The 21,339-nt window shown below is 47.0% G+C and overlaps 1 protein-coding gene across 3 annotated transcripts in view; it reads right to left on the bottom strand.

The window, feature by feature from the left end:
• The window catches only part of fam110b (family with sequence similarity 110 member B), a 42,566-nt gene that overhangs the window by 20,953 nt on the left and 274 nt on the right, over positions 1-21,339 (bottom strand). The window contains exon 1 of one of the 3 annotated variants that reach the window (XM_029255184.1): positions 3,777-3,859. The exons of the other annotated variants lie outside the window; for them this stretch is intronic. The gene's annotated coding sequence lies outside the window, so the exon portion shown is untranslated. Of the gene's footprint in view, positions 1-3,776; positions 3,860-21,339 lie in introns of those variants that run through there. 3 annotated transcript variants of the gene reach the window in all.

The following is a 21,339-nucleotide window of genomic DNA, read 5'->3' on the forward strand; positions in this document are numbered from 1 at the left end:
TAAAGGAACATCCGGACGGGACGTCGAGATCGTCCACGTCAGGCTGCGGCGGCAAGCGCGTGAATAAAAGATAAGCGTGGAGTCACTTTACGTGGAACTTTACGCGATAATCGGCAGCTTTTCACACAGGAACCCCTCCGGTGGAGCCGACGCACAGCTGCGAAGAACATTCTGGAGACACTAAATCTGATCTTCAACGTTTTTACTACCGACCCCTGTTGAAACGCGGCCGTCTTTTTCCCCCCGGCTTTACGGTTCCAAAAACAAATAGCGCGTTTCCTCGGTCTGCAGTCGGTCATCCAGGCAAAGGGTTCGTCCTCAGCCACAAGAGTGTGATGAGATGGAGCTCAAAACTGCTGACTGTCAACTCTGGTTAAAACCAGGACTATAACTGGAGGACAGACAAACGGGGGAACTTCATGCAAACCTACGAACACATGCTAGAGTTTGACCTTTGACCTTCACGGGGTCTCAAACCTACAACTACCATGGGGTTAAGATCAAGAACTAATGTTCTCCTGCCAGCTCGCCTGCCTTCCACGGTGGGTGTCGCAGCAATGTTACTGAAATCACCATAACTGCCACCCGGAGTAGATTTCCAGTGTCCTTGACACAACAGAACATGGGGTTCGACCAACCCATCACACCGCAACACCTGAAGGCTGTTAGTTCAAGTCCCAGCAATCTCCTTACTTCCCATTACCTTGGATCAAGACCGTTCTTATCAGGAACTGGTCCAGTAAAACACAGCTGTGGCATGAGGGGGAGAAATGCATGATTCTGAACACTTTATTCCCTGCCCTACATCTCAACTGCTGCAAGAAAATTATAAAAAAAAAAAAACATCAAGTGCATAATTAGTGAGCTTCAACCTTCATATTGCTATGATCTACAACAATGAACCGCGGCGCCATTAACCGCCATCGTCAATATCCTTCAACATGCTTTGTGGGGAAACAAAAAAGGATGATCTTTGCACCACTCCCAAGTCTTGAGGCACTTTCATTTTTGGAAAACAAGGGGCGAGGAAGCTGCACGTAAAACTTGACCCTTCAAATGTTGAGCTTCAATCTTCAAAATGCAATCTGCCACGGAAATTCTCTGTTCAAAGAACATGTTCACTTAAGAGTACTTACCACATTTGCAAATGTAATCCATAGACTCTAAAGCGGTTTATTTCTCAGTTAAATGGGCATAGAGGATGATTTTTTTTTTTTTTTTTTGAGTGCTTATGTTTATTTTTATTCCCAAAGCTACCTAATAAACAAAACAGCAGCAGCACGGTGGTGCAGCAGGTTCCGCTGGTGCCTCTTTCCTGAGCTGTGGGTTCAAATGTGGGTCAGTGTGTGAAGTTGGCATGTTTTGCATTACATTTATTTATCAGATGTTTTTCTCCAAAGCGACTCCCATATGCAGTGTTATCAGGCCACACACCATATTCACCGCGGTGACTTACACTGCTAGATACACTACTTACACCGGGTCACTCATCCATACATCAGTGCAACACACACTCTGTCACTCACACACTATGGGGGGAACCTGAACGGCATGTCTTTGGACTGTGGGAGGAAACCAGAGCACCCGGAGGAAACTCACGCAGAAGCAGAGAGAACATGCAATCTCCACACAGAATGAGCGGGGCTCGAACCCACGTCCTCTCGCACCACCCAAGCGTTGTGAGACGGCAGCAGTACTCGCTGTGCCACTGTGCTGCCCACAGATCAAAGGTGTGTGTTTCAGGTGAACCGGTGACCTTAGCGTGTTTGTCAACGAGTGTGCGATCGCCCCGAAATGGAGTGCAGTCCCCGTGATGTACCCTGGTTCACACCCTACGCTTCCCAGATAGGATCTGGACCACTAGGACCCCAAACTAGACCAGCAGGTTTTGAACATGGATGGATGGATAGATGGATGGATGGATGGATGGATGGATGGATGGATGGATGGAATGAGCAACGAACAAAAAGAACATGGGACTCCTGGACGTGGTAAAAAGGCCGTCCTGCAGCGCAACCCAATGGGGCAGGTTGACTGAAAAGCCGTATAAAAAATGCCCCCCACCCCCCTCCCAAGCGGAGGTGCCACCGCTGGCTGCCACAGCTGCAAGACTCGCCACACGAGGCCACGCGTAATCCTTCGACAGCAGCTCATTGTACCGCATACCGTACCCGCGACACTGTACACTACAGTGCAACAGGAAACCAATGAATGGAAATAACAGGAAAAAAAAAAAAGAATTAAATTTAAAAAGGAGCAACGGAGCTCACGTGTACAAAAGGACCCGGCCGTATTTTCATTCGCCCGGCCGGCCCGGATTGGGGCAGAGCGAGACAAAGCCGTCTTTAAACGCTCCTCCAGACACAACCGGAAACGAGGTCGGTATAATCTGCCGTCGAGGCCACATCCTGGTAACGGCAGCGGCGAGAGGCCGACGCAATTTCTCTTCCTCGGATAATCCGCCAGAGGACGCGGACGCGCGGCCGAATCGCACCTGGCGGTTCCCGAACCGTACCCGATCCCGCCCGCGCTCCGCGGCGGCTCCTGCTCTTCCAGGATCGAAGGAGAAGCGTGTACGGCGCCCGCGCTCCGCTAATAAGCTCTTTAACTCCGCTCCCATCTGCTGTTTTTCCTCCCTCTTCTTGGCGTGCGGCGCCGGGGCTGCGGTTCGCCGGCTTTCACGCACGCACAGGAAACGCGGCGATCACCGAAGGGCGCCGGCGTTCTCATCAACGCCGATGCCGTGCACGATTGCATTTAATAGGGAGCGACGAAGGCCCCCGGGGGACGACCGTCGCGGGGCTCGACTCGGCCGCGCTTATCCGACCTTTCGGGCTCGGATGAAAAGAGGACCCCCGACCCCCAACCCCCAGTAGCCGCCGCCTGTCCTTCCCAGGTCCCGGAGTGGCACGGACTCTCCTCTTCATAGTGCCCCACTCAGCACCCTCTGCTAATGGGAAAGGTGGGGGGGGGCAGTCTGATGCGCCAGGGACTGACGTCAGAGCCACGGGGGGTGTGTGCGTGTGTGTGGGGTTGGCCACAGGGCACCTGCAGTGCTCCGCACATGCCCGGTGGGGAACAGACATAGCTGCCCGCCTCTCCCGACTGGCGAGCGGATGTAATTAGATTAGCCGCCAGTCGGGATGAACGGGTAGGGGTGGGGGGTGGCGGAGCGGAGTACCAACAAAATTAAATTTTAATAAACGGAATCCTTCGGAGACGAGATGATCCGGGTACCTTTTTAATGCGCCGGTGCCAGCCGGCCTGCCTTTTGTTGCGGGGGCCAGAGCTGCCGCAGGGGCCATTGTGCCGGAGCGCCCTTTGCTTCAACCTCCCCCCGCCCCCCGACACCCACAGCCTTTATGTCTTCCTACATTGCTGTTCCCCTACGGGCTGCAGCAGGGGCCATGATTTCTGAGTCGGGTGTGTTCGGTTTAACAGGAGCAGTGCAAAGGGGGGAGAGAGAGAGTGCGTGCGTGCGTGCGTTACACTCCCATCTCTGATCACACGCTATTGTACAGCAACTGCTGCCACGGGCTCCCGGGGGTTGGAGAAAAGCTCCAACCGGGGATTCCGGAGCTACACAGCTTCGGTCGTCAGCAGGAATTTGCCGTCCCTCAGACGAGCGCCGAGCTCAGCTGCGACATACTGTAAATGTGCTTCCACCGGTAACGAATTAAACGACCGGTGAAATGCATCATGCTTCACTGGAGCTTAAAACACGACGCACTGAGCAAAGCTAAAATCTCATTCTGCTACGTTATTTATGCGCTTACCGTCTTCCACGGGGACCTTCCAGGATATCTGCTTCGACTCGGATCGAGTCGTTTTCTCAGAACCCGAACCCTACTGGATTTCCGGTTCATCTCTACATGGGGTTCCGGGTGCTCTTCTTGCCATGCAATCAAGGGACCCAGATTCAAAACCCGCATCCCGCTGGAGCACCCTTAATCAAGGTACTTACCCTGAAACAATACAGTAAAATGCACATTTATTCAGCACGGTAATTTTCTCTAAGTGACTTTTCAAAGTGCCGCAAAGTCAAAAACGGAAACAAACATGACTTGCTTTCGAGTTACTTCAAGTGGTGTTGCATCCATCAAGACTACAGTGATCTCATATGGGTTTAAGCCACTGGGTACCTGGATGCCCCTCTAAACGGCAGTGCTGGCAACGGGTCTAAGTCGCACACTATACTGATGCTACTGACATGAGATTAAATGTGACCAAGGGAACCAGTAATCGGCAGCTCATCCCACACATGACCCATGGTGGGAGGATGTGTTACACGTCTAGCTTGGCAACGCGAGTTGCATTTAAAGCCTTCAACAGCCAGTTCCGCACATGCGAGTCCTAAATGAATACCACACGGTTTCTCAATGACTTGTTGGCACCAAGATTTACACAGTAAAGCCGCATTTTTTTTTTTTTAAAAAAAAAAAAAAAAAGTGAAAGCATGGTAACTACAGGCGATCCTCGGTCAGATTGAAACCCAGTCGCAAGTCGACTGTTGCAAATCTATATCAAGCAAACTTATAGGGACATAAACAATTAACATGCATAAATGTAATTATGTATAAGCCTCATTGTGTCACTAATTTCACACAATTTGTTAGTAAAACAATATACAGCACAGGCAGTCCCCGAATTATGAACGCGTTCCGTGTCCTGTCCGTCTTCAAGTCGGATTTTGATGCAAGTCGGAACAGTTGGGCATCTAACGTCAGTTTGACTTAGTATATCGTTTAACTTTCTATGCATAAAAAAAACACTAAAGAAACACTTCGAACACACTAAAACGTTAATATAACAATACAGTAATAATAACACAATGTAATGATATGAGATGCATGTTGCTTTGGAGAAAAGTGTCTGCTAGATAAATAAATGTAACTGATGTTACCGCTGTGATGAACAGACGACACGACGGATGCTGGACCCAAGCGAAGGATCGTTTATTTAGATCAAAGGACTTAGACGTAATCTCGTGGTTGGGGAACGGCGAACGTTTGGTCGATCGGCAAACTGACCGGAAGCGAGGATCAGAAATCGTGGTCGAAGGACAAGGCTGGCGGTCGTTATCAAAGAGACGCGGAACTGGACTGGGTGACGATGAGGGACAGGAGTTGGGTAAAAAGCGAGGTGGATTTGAGAACGGGGGGTGGGTCGTCTGGAGTGGGATTCTGCAAGTGGGAGGAAGTGTCTTTTGAAGCCGAGCGCTCTCAGAGGGAGAGGTGTGCGTGCGTACAAAACATTTAAGAAAAAACTTTAATGTTCACCTTTCCATATATTATTTACTCTTTAGTTTCAACCGTGATTGCATCCAAGGAAAAGGAAACATTACCATCACTTGCATTTACACTTTGGTGCCATTGTTAGGAGGGTTAAAAACAACAAAATTAAAGTCAAATAGTTAACGGGAAAAGAAAGAAGTCTGTCCCACCTCGGGCTCACGTGCCCCGCCCACGAGCCGACAAACCGCTGTAGACGCGCAATGTTTTGGTGCGCTTCGGAAAGTCGTGCCCGTTTATTATTACGAACCGTTGTATATACAGCAAATCGAATTTTTAATACAGGCTTAATTATGAAATTTTCCTTTGATTGCTGCTTAAGGGTGACCCAAAAAAAAAAAAAAAAAAAAAAAAAAAAAAATCAACTTCCGGTCAGTATGGGGGTGGCACGCAAGTACAGGGTGTACCCAAGTCAGACGTTCATAATTCGGCGACTGCCCGTACTCCGTCTTTCCATTCTGCACTATTACTTTCGCTTTCATTTACAGATCTCGTCTTTCCCTTTTTCGCGTCAGCACCAGCAGAGCACACGCTCTTTCGCCTACTAGCTATTTCAAATAAAGAGTAACTTGAAGGGAATCACAAACAGTAGTCTTGCAAGCAAAGCAGTCATTTGCTGCTCGACAGGCAAACGCGGAGACTCGGACAATAAGAAATACGAGGCGGCCGATGTTACCGTACAGCAGGTGGAGTGGCTGTCGTCAGATGTAGGGTCTTAAAAACAAAAATGCTAGCGGGACGGCTGTCGCAACTCGCATGCCATAAATCGAGGACTTCCTCGTCCTGAATGATTCTTATATCACAGGTATATGATGAGCAGTACATAAATTCATTAACCAACCACTTCTTCATGCACCGCTTGCCAGTTCCACCTCCGCTACCTTTTCAACTCCATAACTGGTCAGACACTTTCAAAGAAACGGATTGGCTGAGAGTAAGACTACGCACAAGTAAAGCGGTCTAATGATGCTGAAACAAGTACTGCCTGCTTCTTTCTTCCAATCTGCTCCCAACGGTAGTTGTTCCAGAGGAGATGCGGGGAAAATGATAAAGGACTCATCCCACGCACGCCAAGTCTTCTACTTCCACGTTGCACAAACTCAGAGCATCTACTGAAGTGCATCGTGCACTGGGGGGTAGAGAAGACTACATGTACCCATGGTGCTCGTGTTCCGCTCGAGGTTCTCTTGTGCTCTTCCGCAACACCACTTGACGGGCCTACACAATGCGCCCATTGTTTTCAGAAATGAGAACCATACCTCTGCCTTACTCGCAGCGAGTGCTACGGAGCCTCAGACAGATAAACATCTTCTTGCTCACGGGTGCCTTTCTTCCACCTAAACTCGCTGCAGAGGAGCAGATGCACAGCGTGCTGGTAGTCGCGGTCCACAGGTGGCTTATTCGTACTGTCCTCCATGAAGACAAATGCTGACCTGACCCATGTGTGTCAGTGTGTGCTCGTGTGTGAGAGACCCAGAGCTGGTAGTATTCTGTCCTCCTGTACAAGAAAACACCAGACTTCGAAAGAAAGTTCTGAATTCAAACACAAGCCCATGTATTCTAACCAAGTGGTCAACGAAGTGCCATTATAACATCAAAATTTGATCCTACGAATACTTTTACAAGATCATTTTGCACACCGGTAGCATGTCAGCTTTGCACTACTTCTGTAATGCCTTCATATGTTCAACTTAAGTCAACGAGGCTTAATTACCAATTCCACTATCAATGTCACCACCAACATCAAATTCACATGTTCTAATAACACTTGACACAGCAGCCTGAAACCCTCCAAAAGAATCCAATCCAAGAGATGAAGTCAAACCTTCCCGGCAAAATCATTTCGCTCCTGATTTTCAATCTCAGAACAATTTAATTTGTGATGACCTCCCTTCTCTAAAATCCATCTCTGGTTGACACACACCTCCTTGCCTTGAACGCACCAGACTCTCCCACCAGACATGGCAAACATCTAGAAAAACACATGCATCCATCAATCCTGCCGGTGCTCGTCTACCCAGGCAACTCCAAGAATTACAGGGGCTTTGTAATCCCTGTAAAGGGCTTATGAGATGACTGACATGTGAACAAAAAGCATTCTTTCATTTTACATTTAGGGAAAAACATTTATCAGGAACTCAAGCTATGTGCACACAGGTCTACGTAGGGTATGCAGCCAATCAGCACTCTGCTTCAGGGTTGCCGAATCTGGGCTAGGCTCCTGGGGAGATCGGAGTTCCATCGGCCAGAAGAAAGCATAATAAATGGAAAGAAGAAGGGAAGGAACGAGACTTACGTCCTCTGGCATCGCCGGAGGGTCCTACGCTGACAACACATTTCCAGATTTGTCGCAGAAGGAAGCAGAGGATGACCGTACACATGGCTTTGAATGCAACATCACACGCCGCAGGTCCGCTAGCTCGGGCCGGCCCGCTCGCAATGGGCGACTTTGCCGACCTCCGTCAAGCCGCTTGGAGCCCTCTTGCCAGGCCCCATTACTTTAAGACCGTGTGACTGGCGGCTCTAATCACTCCCTGACATCACTTGGACCCGCGAGGCTATTTTCCACGCGGGTTACGCCGCCCGACGTTTCCGGAGAGGAGGCAAAAAACAAACGTTTCCTCAAATGCCACGGTGGCCACGCACCCAACGGAACATGGGAGTGCGGCTGGATAATGCGCTTCAAGAATAAGAACAGATAAGAGCTGACAAATAATCCCATCATTGTCCTGTGGCTCTCAAACCAGCTTTGTGGAAAGATTAAAGCAGCAGTATCATCGCCGTCTCGCTATAATGACCGCGCGAGGCTGCGATCGCTCATCCACCTACCGACCTTCAACTGGGCCGCACTGCAGTCACGGTGCGCGGCTGCTACGGAGCATGCCAAGTTGATGGCATCAAAACCTTCCCGCAACCCACTTCGTATCAATCACCTGAACTGGACTTGGCAGCTAACAATTTTGGTGCTTCTTTGGCTTGTTCTTTAACAACATGCATAGCCTACGCCCTTCGCCTGGGCCACGTTTGAAACCAAGATACACTCTCATTAAATAATGCCTCTTCAGCAGTCGCATTCATTGACAGATGCTTTGCTCCACGTGACGTAGAACTGCATTTTGCAGAGCTTTCGATGCAGAGGATTATCAAAGTACTGCTTGTTTCTCTGATACCACCATTCTTGGCGGTGCACATTTCTCAAGCAGTGGCCTGTACAATTCAGAGTCGCAAAGGAAACAACGGTGATCGCGACAGACGGCGTGATGTAAATGTACCTACAGGAGGAAAACCATGCGTTTTGAAACCCTTCCAGATTCAGTAGTTCTGAGGGATAGAGGGAGCTCTTGCCAAAACCAACAGACTTCAGATGCTGAAGCCCTTGTGACTGAGACCACCAAGCAGACACGAGGTGGACAGGTGTAGCAGTCTCCCTTGCGGAGTAGGAGTGATCACGTTAAACTTCAACAAGTAGCTGGAGCAAGAGTGCACGGACAATGACTCGAACAAGCAGCGAAAACACACAAAGATGGGCAGCTTTACATGAGACAAATTCATTTTTGTAGTGAACATTCTTTGCAATCCAAGGCGCTACCTCCTCTCCGGTAACCATGGGCGATAACCCTCTGGTTGCTGTGCACATGGGACGGGACCACATGCCCAGAGTGCCAGCATCCTGCACTCTCGCGGAGGAGGATCTGCAGATGCCGTTTAATTTCATTTGCATTTATGTTAATTGAATGAAATGCCAAAGAGACCCATTTCACCAGATTACAAACCACCGTCGCAGCGGCCAAGTCGGTGGGGCGACGCATCAGTTCACACGAGCGCCGAAACATAGCGCACGCAAGCAGATCAAGCTCATCTGTCTCGCTAATAAGTTTAGAGCCATCAGCATTAATGGACGTTCCTCCGGCTCCCGCCATGCCCAGAGAACGGAACCAACAACATCGGAACGTATGCAAATGAGCGACGGGACATAACGAGTGAAAATGGCAACGCAATATTTATATTTCTGAACAGCAATTACAGCGCAAGGCTGCAGTGCACAAGTTCCCTCCAACGTCACCATTCGATGCTCTGGACCTCATCTGTCAACCAAAGTGTGCAGGACAGATACAAATTTGTATACCAAGCGAAATGCACACGTGCTCCAGGGTCACGGCGGTGCAGCAGGGAGCACTGGGACTCCCAGTATGTTTGCATGTGTTTCAGGTGAAATAGTGACCGTAAATTGCCCTCCAAGCGTGTGAATCGATGTGTGTGAGAGACTGCCCTGAGACAGACTGGCCTCCTGTCCAGGGTCTACCCTGTGTTTCAGGAACAAGATCCAGACCACAGCAACCCAGCATTAAGACACATGATTGTTAGTGTGTATAGTGTGTGAGTGACAGGTAGAGTGGGTTCGATCCCCGCTCAGTCTATGTGGAGTTTGCATGTTATTCCCGTGTCTTCGTGGGTTTCCTTTGGGTGCTCTGGTTTCCTCCCACACTCCAAAGACACCCATAGTGTGAGAGTGAGAGAGAGTGTGTGTTCCACTGATGTAGGGATGAGTGACCCAGTATAACTAGTGTATCTAGCAGTGTAAGTCACCGCGGTGAATAACGTGTGTGGGCTGATGACACTACACAGAGCTCAGTGGAAGTCGTTTTGGACAAAAGTGTCTGCTAAGTAAATAAATGTAAAAATGGATAGATATACGTAAATTGTTTTCCCCTCAATGAAAAAGTAAGTAATTATAGTTCAGAACTTCCATGGATCCAAGAGAGTCTTGTTAATTGAAGTCATTGTACCTTAGGAAAGATCTTAAGATTTCCCCAAAAAGGTTTATTCAAATCTCCAAGAAGATGTTTGTAGCGTTGCAGTCCCACTTTTACCGTGTGTTGTACATTCACAAAAAACGAGAAAGTGTAACACTGGAAATGCACTTTGGGAAAAAGGCTATAATATTTTTTTAAAAATACTATGCTTCTTCTAGGCAGCTCAGAAATGCCCAAATTTTTGTACCTGAAGTTCACCGTTCAGGCATCATTTATCTTAAGCGTCAGGAAGAAAAAGCATTCGAGGTCAGCGTCGGTGAAGAACTCATCTCTATGCCTCAACAGCACTGTAAAAGCATGCTGTGTACTCTGGTACTGCCAGTGAAATGGAAAAATACTTACAGGCTGAGTGACGCACAGGTAGAAAATGCAATTCCCTTTCAGAATCGCAATACCATAAGAAGTGAACAAGTAAGGTAAAGCCATCCTTTTATTTACCGCAGTAGCCTTATTCCACACCGATCGCAATCTAACACGTAGCACGGTGGGACAGCAAGTAGCACTGCTGTCTCACAGCGCCTGGGTGGTGTGAGAGGACGTGGGTTCGATCCCCGCTCAGTCTGTGTGGATTTTGCATGTTCTCCCCATGTCTGCGTGGGTTTCCTCCCACAGTCCAAAGACATGCTGTTCAGGTTCCCCATAGTGTGAGAGAGAGTGTGTAACACTGATGTATGAATGAGTGACCCAGTTTAAGTAGTGTATCTAGCAGTGTAAGTCACCGTGGTGAATAACGTGTGTGGGCTGATGACACTACACAGAGCTCAGTGGAAGTCGCTTTGAACAAAAGTGTCTGCTAAGTAAATAAATGTAATGCAAAATATCACCTGAAGCAGAAAAGAGCAATGCAGACTCAAAGCGAGATTGGGGTTGGTGACACGATCCCTCGCGTCGGGGAACGTGATCTACGTCCACATGCCGATAACACCGCTTCTAAAATCACCGATTCTATCTAGTGTCGGGGACCGCAATCCTCGGAGCCTCATCCGTGCTCCAGCACAGTTGAGATGATCTGGGCTCTCACCTTTATACTAAAAAATTGCAGTAAACCATTAACCTGAAGACCTGGTTTGTGTATAGGACAAACATTCCAGTGCAGCTTTTGTTGAGTCACAGCCCCGTTTTGAGGTCTCCGTTGCTATGGAACAGCACGCGGTGTGTTGTCCACAGGACCGACTGGGTGTGCCCTGTTCTACATTCACTCGCTGCTGGCACTGAGAAGCCCAGGCTCGCTACTCGCTACTGCGGAACGCATCGCCCACCGATGACGGAGACCCAGCTCTGCAGTCGCTGGCCGAGATCCAGGCGATGGAGCGGAGAGCTTCGAAGAGTAAATATGCATGGAATCAAATGAAGAATAATAAATAAAAGGAATGCCACCTTTTGGTAGGCAGCCTGCCGACCGCTCGGGAGTATCTGGGTCACCTCTTTAATCCTCTGAAAAGACAGATCACGAGTGGTCAAGAGGTTAATGAAACGAGATTTGCCCAATGCCCACTTTGATTATACTTGGACGACGAGTCCGACGGAGGCCCACAATGGCACCGATTGTGAGGGAATTCTTACTCTGAATTGGACCTCTGTTGGAAAAACGGAGGGGGGAGCACAGCTGAAAGGCATTACTGGATAGTGGGAAAACAAAGACATGCAAACAGCAAAAAAAAAATAATGCCAGTTGAGTGTCATGCTGTAATCACACTCAAATTGAAGCCTTGTGACGATGTCACTGCGAAGCTTTCGAAGATACTATTGCTGTTAGGTTGTGGCAAGCTCTCGGGGGGGGGGCCTTCTCCTTTTTGAATAAAGACCCTTGGACCACAGGATGTACCCAAAAATCTCACATTTGGACCAATTTAAGTCGGACAACTGCCGTCACTAGATTCTCGCATAGAAGCCCAAAATTTGAAACCCAAGATCAAGACCATTCTCAGCTGGCCATGGATCATGTGTGCAGCAGTACAATGTTGCTTGTTAGCACGACGATCCCCGTCCCCATGTGTCCCCCCCCACATATTGGTGGGCTAGGGATCCGAGATACCATTACGTAAGTTTCAAACGAAATTCTGAGCACCTTGTTCAGATGGCCTTAGGTGAAAACCAACAGCTCGACCCATAAACACTCGGTGACCCACCCCTCAAGAAGACCATCTGCCCCTTGTTTCAAACTGCTGCAGCCCTTTTAAATCACTCCTTGTGCTGAATCATCCCCTCCGTCTCAGCCGCTGGGAGCCGTTAATCCTCCCTCAATCTGTCTAAATGTTGAAATAATATTATGATTCAATTAGCAGCAGCCATCTGCAAACCTGAATCCACGGGTGATGTGGAAAGCACTACACCTCTGCGAAAGCAGAGATACACTTTTGCACCCAAGCAAAGCAGGTTTTTTTTTCTCTCGCTCGTATCCCGGTCCTCGGAAGGCACCAAAAGCAACTTGTGCTGTGTTCTCATACCAGCAGTTTATTCCGAGAATTTTCCTGGATGTGCAGGGAGATGCATACATCAAACAAGAGCAAAAAAAAAAAAAAAAAAAAAAGCGAGGGAGCACATTTTCCCTTGGTGAGAACGCCATGATGATCATGTGGGAAAATGTTCCACGGTGTATAAATAAACCATTTCGGTGAAAAGGCAGAGGTTTCCATAACCGTGTTTATTTGAATGCGTCAGGTCCTGGGTGGTTTCGGACAACTCTCGAGCTCAACACCAAGGTGACCCCGAGCAAGCAAGGTTGCCGCCAAGAATCAAGAAAATGACCCGAAATGGAAAAGCGCTCTCGGCCTTCATGGGCGAACGGCACATTTAATCACCCGAACGGGGTAGAAATCGTAGACGATTCTCAAAAGCAGTTACAATCAGTTCTGCGGTGATGTGACAGCTGGGCTCCTATGCATTATGCTAATTTGCATAATACAAATTTCAATGAGAAAAATTACATTGGGCAGAGAGCACAATAAGTACAGTAATCGTTGCCCCCCAAAAAAGGCATTCCAAAAATTAAATAACCGCAAACATGTATTGCAAATAACACAGCACATGAAAATAGACTATACAAGCTTGTTCTTCACCCACAATTTCTTTTAAAAAGGCATCACGTTACTCCAGAATCACACTTGGAAAAGTTTTTGTTACACAAATGCCATTTTGCCGTTTCCTCAGAGTTTTACGTCCAAATCACGTCATCACAACATGCCCACAAAACCCCTTATTTGCACAACGTACGGAAGGAAAGCGTCAAAACCTGCATATCGCACATTATGCGCATTACAATCAAACCGTATAGCTACGCGCTAAATTCATTTCGCAGACAAAAGGCTACGAAAAGAAAACAAGAAAATCGGATCGGTTTCTGAAACTATTTTGAAGGGCGAAAATGGACTGCTGTGCAGAACAGTACCGCCGATTGAGAACGTTCCCCCTCGTGACCCACAGATCTTTCTGCTCGTCACCCATAACGTTCAATTGCTTTTCAGCGCTCGTGACCCAAAGGTATAATTATTGGCACCTTGAAGAAAGCCCTGGCGAAGTCTATAATTTGAAGCTGTGGGGGACGGGACGGCCGCAAGTGCGGAATTGCGTCCCGACGGCTGATAGGTACACGCAGAAAAGGCATGTTTCCAGCGGGCACATGCTACTTTTGTTGGCACTTGTGTTGGGCTCTAAATTTCACCTCGCAAACGCTGCCGTTTCCTGCAGCAACCAGCAACACATTTTTTTTTTAGCTAAGGTTTCCGAGGTCCTGGTGTTTGTAGGAAGCTCGTGAAAATCTTCAAAGGACTTTTTAAATAATGCATGTAATGTGGAAGAGTGCAGCTGAAACGAGTTTCCTTCGGCACCAGACGACCGTTTCTGGACCGATGGTTATTCGTCGATGCCGGCGGGTGAGGCGACACGTCATCGTCAGCGCCGTCAGCCGGCAACCCGGGGCGTCGGCATTGCGTGACGGCGCGCAGGAAAGCGGCGCTTTCGGCTCGCACCCGCATCACCCGGGAGAGGCGGGCAGATGGACGAGAGTCCCGGAAGGCCCCAGGGAACAGACACGGGCAGAGCAAGGAGATACGTCTTGGAGTAGCTCGGCGCAACGGCTAACGTGGCTAAACAAACGCCTCGGCAGCACCGGAGGGGAAGGCCAACGCATCCGGACAAGTGGGCAACGCTACTAATCAGCGCCTTCTCTTGCTTCGCAACACTTTCTTATAATCGTTTACGTACTTCTGAAGTGACGAAAAAACAGATGGCCCGCAATTTAAACGCGTGCACGAGTGCGAGGGATGCGGCTAGCATAGCGGTTAGCGCTGCTGCTGCTTTGCTGTCGAAAGACCCAGGTTTGAATCACCCCTCCTGCTGCTGTGTCCTTGACTGAAGTACAGTACTTACTCTAATTGACAGTAAAAATGATCCAGTTGTATAAATGGACAAAACACTAAGTCGGGCAAACAAGCCTAACACGGCGAGTCACCTTGGACAGTGATCGGCTGCAGTAATGGCTAATAAGCAGTACTGGGCCGATGTGCATAAACACACAACAAATTAGGCCACTGCTGATGTTACGTAGTTAAGGATATATATGTATTAAAAAAATGAGCTAATTCAAGAGGCCCCCAGGTGATGAACATGAGGTCAGTGACCATTGTTACAAGATCTGTCATTTGAGGATGCTTGGGGTTGCTGGTTGGGGGCTGATTCATCCAGAAACCCTTCAGGGAGGATAAATGATACCGAATTTACTCCTCCACTACTGCGAGACAATTTATTCTTTCCATTCTGTAAGCAAAAAATAAATCCTACTGTTGGTTTCCACTTTAACCACTGCTAATGACAAATATCTACATGACCACTGACAGGAGAAATCCACCAACATCGCTTACTGATTTTTTACGATTTTCCCCCCCGTGTCCCGCAGTTCTCGACTCCTTTAGCTTTTAATGATACATTTTCTTGTTTCAGCAGGAAGTTTGAAAAGGGAAGCGTAGTTCATTAAACGCCAGGGATTAAACTGTATTACACTGCCACTGTGGTTTATGAAACGCACATCGCCAAACTTCCCCTTGGACCGTCATGAAATCCTTTTAAAGCTATAAATTACATATCCGTGTGAGTATGGGATAAAGGGCACCGTTGGCTGATGCAGTGCCCTGATGAGCTCATGACTGGAGAGTAGAGCCACCATGGTGGCCATGAGGCCAGCGTCTCAATCTCTCCTCAAGGGACCATCTTGAGGAGGCTCCATATCCCACAAGTGGCCTAACAGGACCAACAGATGGGACCCCGCTCCCAGCCCCCGGCTGCCAGCCCCATCTCCCTGCTGGTCCACAAACAGGCAAAACAACCCCTCTATCAGGCCCTAATTCCAACAGCAGGGGGTTGTCATTAAAGCATGACCTGGAATGACAAGGAGCACACCCCACTTATCACAATCCCTCTAAAGGCCCATTCTCTTGACTGAGTCGCCACACATCTGCGCCTAGTCAGCTAAGATGTACTACATTTACATATATTCATTTAGCTGACGCCTTTTCCCCCAAAGCGACTTACAATGTTGAGCTTCTTGCAATTATTTACTCATTTATAGAGCGGAGTAATTTTACCAGAACCAATTAGGGTACATACCTTGCTCAAGGGTACTGCGGCCAGAGGTGGAAATGGAACCTGGGACCTTTGGGTCCAAAGACAATAGCTCCAACCACTACAATACCAGGTGCACTAGAAACAACAAAGTCTATTCTCAGAAAACAGAGACTTTTACAATCTTCTAATTTCATCTCTTCCAATACACCTACCTCAAAGATCAGTGGCTGGCATTCCTTTCTCTTTTTGGCTGCTGCTAACGTTACATCTATTTGTTGATTTGTAATGCCTCCGAAATTGTGAATTATGCTCGCATGATGCAACGCAAGCCTGATTTATACTACACCTGAATCTGGACTCTCATTATTTAGTTTCTCCTGTACACCAGTGTCTAAGGAAATGAAAACCCCTTAAGACGAACTCACAAATGACGCAGACCTGATTGAAGATGTACCGGTACAAATTTGCACGCATTTTCTAGGCGTTATTCAGGAACGCCTGCGCTTGAGCAACGGCCGCGACGGCTGCGCAGCTCTGACAGCAGCTTTTCAGTATCACAGCTGGTGTTATCCCTGAGCTCAGGCCTCCCACTGATGTAGTGAGCAGGTCAGCAAACTGCCCCCTGCCACTCCGCAAAGTCTCACTGGTCCCTGCGGATAGAGGCGGCACATGGGGCTCTGTCCATCCTGTAATCTCTTGGTCTAGCCTTGCCAGAACACCCTATAAGAACAATCAGCCTTTGTCTGATGAAATAAAGAAACAAAATTAATGTCGCCTCTCCCCCGGGCTCAAGGACGACTTTGAGCATAAGCTGTAAATCCGCCTCATGATGTCCGTCTCTGATATTCAGCCCTGGTCAATACTCCCTTAGAACGGGTGGATCTTTGGTAAAGGGTCTCTGTATGTGTTCACGGGCTTCTGTTCAAGGCTTTCGCTTTAACAGCGAAGACCAGGGTTGATGGTGACCGCCAGCCCTCCCTCTCAAACCTTCTCTGCACACCTTTTCCGTGAGCGTATCTTGAAGACACCGACACTGCGGCACCAGCGTGTGACGGAGCTTTTCCATTGCAGCACTGCCGTGGTTTGCCCTAATTCGCCAGCAGAGCACTGAAAACTGGCTCTGCGCGTTGGGGCCGGCAAGCCCGGCGGGATGTTTTGACGTGCGCCTCACACGCCTTCCAAACGGAACGCGCCTGCCAGTTGACCGTCGGCCCGATTCCGCGCCGGCCAGCGGAAAAACAGCAGCAGTAGTGGTAACGATGACAGTTGGGTCGTGATTTCCTGCTCAGCTAGGAGTGTTGTTGGGAACGTGGCCACAGGAAAGTGAACAAAACTCCTCAGCAGAACAGCAAAACGCTGAATTCGTAGGCTCACAACAGATCAATCAATACATTCTCTAATTTTCACACTTGGCCTTCCACCATTCAAATGGTACAGAACAAGTGTCCAGGTAAGATCTCAGAAGGAAAGATCAAATCGATGCACCATTTTCAAACATCAGATTGTCACTGAAGATAATGCACTCAAAAAAAATTAAATTACCACCACTTCAGTATAAGCAAATTTAACTGAAAAAAGTTTACCATGAAAACAGCGTCTTATGTAAAACCATCACAGCTTGCTCTGCCACTTAATGGCTTCCACCATTATCAATGGATGAATGATTCACTACAAGGAGTTTTGCATAGTCTTATTGCAATCATGCCTGATCATGTGCTTTGTCTCCTAAAGTCTGAAGAATGTAGAAAATGTGGACTTTCCACAAGCAGTACTTCAGCAAAGTGGCTTCTCTTTGAACCTCACTGAATGAGTGGTTTGCTCTTCAAAAATGAAAGGCCAGCGGTGGCAGACCAACTCACCTCCAGTTCTAACCCGGTTGACAACTCAGAGATTCAAACCCAACTTTCCATCTGGACACTGGAGCTCTGAAGTTTGAGACCATCATCCACACCTGAACACTGACAATGAAGATTCTGCACAATATATATATACACACACACACACACACACACACACACATATATATATACACATTTGTCCAACCATGGCAAAAAACCCAGTAGTTCAAAGGGATAGGAATTAGCGGAAGGTATCGCAAGTGTGTTCTTGCCCGAATTTATCTGCAAAGGTCACACATTAATGCCTTTGCAAGGGGAGGGTGAGGAGAAACACATTGTAATTAGGGCAACATCTAATAACTGAATCACAAGCTCAGTGTGGCTTCAGAGAGCTCCAAAGACAAAAATAAAAATTAAATTAAAAAAAAAAATCACTGGAAAACACTGCTCTTTTACACTGTCACAGTTTCCACTACATCAGACTTATGTATGAACAGCTTGTGTTTTCAGTTGGCTGACATCAGTGTTTCCTCAAAAGGTAAAAGCCGGGAAACGGAAAAGCACAATCTTTGCTTCAAAAGCAACGCTCAAAAATCACAAGCCAAGTGTCGCGCTTCCTCAACGAGGCAGTAAACCTTCGACATAGAGTGTGGTGCTCCTGACCCCCTCATTAATAGCTGATCATCAAAGGCCAAAGCAACAGGAAACCAAGAAGTGCTGCAGCTGAAACAGCCACCACTCAATGGGAAACCTTTGTCTCACACCTCCAATGGACCGTGACTCCCAAGGATCATTTCTAACACCTACCATCTTCCAGCAAACGCATCTGATGTGCAACAGGACACATACCACTGGTCATGGTGGTGATGCTACAAGAGTACCCCTCTCCCATTTGTTGACCCAAGGTCGCAGTCATCTGTCAACTATTTGCATCCTCAGCAAATGCTGGAGGACACTGGATGAGTACAAGGCCAGGAGGGGTAACCCAGCAGTCATCCCCCAGCTTTCAGATTTCAGGCCTACCAAACACTCTTGACCATAGGGTCACCTTCGCCTTCCCTTCAGACCTCTGCTTCCACAAAAAAACAGAAGTCTAAGGCCTGAAGCTTCAAAGAACATCTTTGTGTGCAAGATGTTAGATTTAAAAAACACATATCACATGGTTCTGAGAAATTTGGGTTGTGTGCAGACAATAGGGATTAGTGCCATTCAGCACACAAAGCCTGGATGTTCAATGAGAAAAATATGGCACAAAATCTTCAACAGTTAACAATGCTCTCCAGCTGCACTGTATATTCCGGTTGAGGCAGCTTAATAAAAAAACCTTTGAGTAAGCATGCTGCTTTCGGGACTTTTTGGAACTAACATGATCGCTACTGACACCACAAAGGCTTTTTCAGGTTGGTGGATGTGGATTTGAGACATACATCTCGCAACCAGCTAGCTCAGCAGAGCAGAAAGTGCTAAAAATATATCGATGGTGTCGCTTCATGTTGGCCTCTGTATCGAAACAGCCTCCGAAGGTGCCTTCCAACTCATCGTTTTCCACTCATCTGTTCAAGGTCCATCCTATTTAAACAAGTTCCTTCTAGGGCATTCCAAACTTCTTAAACTGGTAGTATGTGCAAGTAACCTTGAAAAACTGCTTCCCAACTCCTCCACATCACTCATTACAAAAATAAAACCCAATAAAAAAGTCATTCTAACCATGCCAGTTCAGACATAAAAAAAAATTCTCTTCAAGTCTCTAGAGATTGCTGGATTCAGTAAATCACTGAGTAAAACCTGCAAAATGAATCAATGCAAATCTTTATAAGCACTTGGAAAGATCCAGAAAAAACAAACTGACAAAAAAAAATCTGTCTCCATGTCATCTTCAACAGAAGGTTTAGAAGAAGAAAAAAAAAAAAACCTACTTTGAGCAGCATCTTCTTTCTTTTAAGTGAAGATTTATGTATGCTAGCTACTTTAAAACAATGTGCTAATTAAATTAGGGGGATCTCTGATGTAAAACTAGCTGCAGGGGGGGTGGATGTCTTTTCACCTTGTGGTTGGCAGGTTACTGCCTTGATGTCAACTGAGGTAAAACACTGTAAATGCTTTATTCAAAAGTCCTATAATTTCACCACGTCAGTGTTTAACAAAAATTGCCTGTATTGGGTTCTCTTTTACTCAGGGTACAAGATGACAAAGACTTTAGTGCATCTGTAACAGAACTTTTTTTTTTTTTTTTTTTAATTTAGATGTGATTGATTCAAGTGGACAGTGTGACTTCACCTTGGTTTGATATACTGGCATTTAAGAATCTAATTAAAGACAACTATAGGACATTATTGCTGAAGTCCAATGACTTCAGAACTTCTCTCCATCTGCGGAAGAAAGTTTCCCATGTCCAGCACCGATATTGGCAGCAAAGACATTTTAATGGATCCTGCAGGTCACCCAGTTGCTCAATTTGAGAGAGGGTCCAGATCACACCTCATTCCACCTCCCCGTCTGGACATGGGTTGCAAGATCATTGGCAATATTTTCCATGTCTGCAAAGCATTCCAAAAGTTTAACAAAAACTACTGCCCTGCTGGCAGTAAGCGCACCAAAGAAAGCCAACAAATTCATAATAATTCACATGTATAAACCCCAGAAAATCTTCCTACAGACTTCACCTGCAGGGTACGTTTCGGAGACCTCAGAACACTTTCTTCTCAGATGCTTTTAGTCAAGAAATATTAAATTTTAACCTAACCACTGTATTATAATGGTTTTAGCCCAAGACAATAGCTTGTTATGTTTTAAGAAAAAAACACATTCTTCTTTTGTATTCATATTGTTCTGATAAAGGGTAAGAATTTACTGGGGTTGGGGGGGTGTCAGGGTATGTTTTCCAAACAATGAAATTTAAAATAGAGGATTTTAATTAAAAAGAGTTCAGACTGTGCATGTTGTCAGCTTTGCATTTTTTTTTTTTTTATTTTTAAAACACCCTGGTTTTCCTCCAGGGTTTGTGCTGCGGTCAGACTCACCATGTCTGAACCTGAGACGCCCTGGATGGTCACTCTCCTGCGTACCTTTTCTATCCTCCTCTGTCTCCCACTCTCTCTTACCCTCACACACACACACACACACACACACACACACACAGCTGGCCTCGTCTTTGTTATTATAACCAGTGGAGATGAGGCTGGTCAATGATCGTACCTGCAGAGCGCATTTGGGTTTGCGGTCCTTCTCACGTGGAAGCGCGCGCGAGCCGCGCATCGGCGCTCCGCTATGAGCTCCGCCAAACAATTAAAATATAAAACAATAAACAGGGACCCCCCCAAAAAAAAAAAAAAAAAAACTGACGGCGTTGTTGTAGCGCGGACATCTGCGCCGCATTTCTCCATGATCCATGCGGAAAACGACAAACCAAACCTCGTGTTTTATATAAACCACTATAATATTTTACTGGACACATTTTTCACTGTGTTTTCTTCTAACTGAAAACCCCAAACGATGCAAAAGAAAAGGGGCAAATTTGTTACATCTCCCAAAAAAAAAAAAAAAAAGGGAAAAAAAAACCTACGCAACTTCATCACTTCGCCAAATCAATGACGCTGTGTCAGGTAACACTATGCACTTTTCAGACGGACAAAAACCTCAATTTTTTTTTTTTTTAAATGAAAAACAAATACACTAATTGCAGTCAGGTCGGATTTGATTAATAACCGCTTGCGCACCGAATGCCGTTAGACGGGGCGACAAATATAAAAACAATAAAAAAAAGCGGAAAGGTACGGATGCGTCATCACCCGTGAACATGTCTTCACTGCTTGTATTTTTAATATTTAATTGTTTTCC

The sequence above is a fragment of the Scleropages formosus genome, chromosome 9 (genome assembly GCF_900964775.1).
Source record: "Scleropages formosus chromosome 9, fSclFor1.1, whole genome shotgun sequence".
Lineage (NCBI taxonomy): Eukaryota > Metazoa > Chordata > Actinopteri > Osteoglossiformes > Osteoglossidae > Scleropages > Scleropages formosus.